The sequence below is a fragment of the Penaeus japonicus genome, unplaced genomic scaffold (assembly GCF_977035675.1).
Source record: "Penaeus japonicus unplaced genomic scaffold, GWHDUDI00000001_assembly GWHDUDI00000015, whole genome shotgun sequence".
NCBI lineage: Eukaryota > Metazoa > Arthropoda > Malacostraca > Decapoda > Penaeidae > Penaeus > Penaeus japonicus.
Genome location: NW_028234417.1, coordinates 19004622 through 19007121, shown reverse-complemented (window position 1 = coordinate 19007121; position 2500 = coordinate 19004622). Strand labels below are relative to the sequence as shown.

Here is a 2500-nt window from a genome sequence, read left to right as displayed (position 1 = left end):
AATGAAAGACAAACAAGAAGGAAAATATTCGTGTTGTATAAACCCCATGAATAAATCTCTGTTCACCTATTTGTTAGCGTGGGTGTGTATCTGAGCATGAGGATGTGTGTATATATCTGTGCACACACACACAAACACACACACACACACACACACACACACACACACACACACACACACACACACACACACACACACACACACACACACACACACACACACACACACACACACACACACAGCCGCACATAGACACAGACATCATAGAGAACACGATTCCGCAATTTACATCCCCCTGCTACCCCGCGTAATCAAAAGGAAAATAACGCTTAATTAATCTAGTTAATTGATTCTTTAATCCGAGAACCGGAAATTATCCAATTACTCAAATGATTCTCATATTGACCTCATATCATCTCATCACCAAGGAGGCTGAGAACTCTTCTTTATGTTACTTCAAGTATTATCTTGATCATCATCATTATATATATATATATATCATTATTATTATTAGTAGTAGTAGGAGTGTTATTGTTGTTATCATCCTTATTATTATTGTCGTTTTCATTGTTGTTACTATGATATTACCATTACCATCATTATCATTATCATCATTTTTATCCTTATTATTATCCTTATCACCATTATTATCATTATTAGTATTATCATTATTATTAGTATAATTATTTCTATTGTTATCATCATTATAATTATCATATTACTATTTTATTATCATTACCATTATCATTACACTATCATTCTATATTAATAGAATGTCTTAATCTTATTTCTATTAATCTGATTAATATCATTATCATCGTTATCATCATCAGTGCTATCATCTGTTTTCGCAATTATTACTGCCGCTTACAGTTTTTTAATCAACTTCAAATAATCTATATTAAAAAAAAGGACTACAATTTGCAGTTGAAATGCACTTTAATCAACGTTTTCTATCAAACCGATATGCTTCACTAAATGATGTTGCTGGAGAAGTTATAATTTCAGAAGGGTACATTGCATAATTTCCTAAATACTTAATTGATAGATAAGTGTGTATAATATATACATCTCTTGATACATTAATTATTTCCACAAACTATATAGTTTATTTCCCTCTCTTTCTACGGCTGAAGAACTGCAATTGCGAATATATTTCATATAATTAAAACTGCACTCCTTTTTTAAAACAACTTCGTAACTCTCATAATAAAAAGGACTTAATTATGATTGAATAATTTTCCTGGTTAGTCCGCGTTTCTCCGATGGAACCTCAGGTTTCAGATACACTTTATATGCATCTAATTTTACGATTTCATGATCTGTAATATGGATACTACAGCACTATCAAAAATATTTCCAACTCTCTTTCAATATCATATAATTTTGTGCAGTAGGCCTAGGTAGTGCCTCGTTCCTTTGGACACCGGCCTTTAGTAATAAGTAATTAGTAAAAACGGTCTATTCGATGCGCAGCCAATTTCGAGAAGATCAAAATAATAACAGTGCGTATATCAATAACAATAACGGTGGATGTTATAAAAGAACAATACAAATTAAAGAATAAATGGTAACTCGGATATCCGTTCAATTTTAATACTTCAAATGTAGATGATAAGTATGCACATAATTATTGCATGCTTACACTTATATGAGTAAATTATCAAATGAATAAATTAAATAAATCTAGAGGTACCCAAAAACAAACTATTGGGGAAACAAAATGGAAAGAAAAATAGAAAAAAACAATCAGGCATCAAAATTGATACTAGGAGACGTAGACACTGGTAAGTGAGTGAAGGAGTGAGTGTGTAAGTAGTAAGTTTGTAAGAGTAGATGACTGAGTGAAGGACTAAGCCGTCTCTTCAAATCAGTATTCCTTCCCTTCTGTCCCTTCCCTCTTCCCGCTTCTCCTTCTTCCTTCCCCTACTCCTAGCTGAGGGATTGATGACGAGCCTAAATAGTGTCTAGGCGACGCTAAGTGGACGAGGCAAAGACGACCAGGCCCTTCTCTGTCGCCGCTCTTGCTAGGGTATTTGAGCCCTGCATATATGTGTGAAAAGAGTATGTATGTGTGGAAATATACATATACCTACATACACACATACACACATACACACACACGCATAAACACAGGAACACAGGCATAAACGCAAGAAAAAAAGTTTCTACAATATATATATATATATATATATATATATATATATATATTGTAGAAACATTTTTCTTATATATATATATACAGAAAATTTGAAAAGAAGACAAAAAGAGCAAAAATAAAGAGAAAACAAAACAGAAGAGAGAGAGTGAAAGAGAGAAAAAAAGAGAAATAAAATAGAGAAAGCTGTTGTCTGGAGACCTTGAGACTATCGCTCACGCTAGCCTCATCAAGACCGGTTGGACGAATTAGCGTTTAATTAGGACCCGTCGTCTCCAGCTTTCCCTTATGTCAACACGGGATTAATATTCTCATTTTTGAAACCTCTTTTTTCTCTCTTTT

General features: G+C 33.1%; 1 protein-coding gene across 2 annotated transcripts in view; it reads left to right on the top strand.

Moving 5' to 3' along the window:
- Positions 1–2500, top strand: part of LOC122266185 (uncharacterized) — a 142839-nt gene that overhangs the window by 86248 nt on the left and 54091 nt on the right. The gene's annotated exons all lie outside the window — the stretch shown is intronic.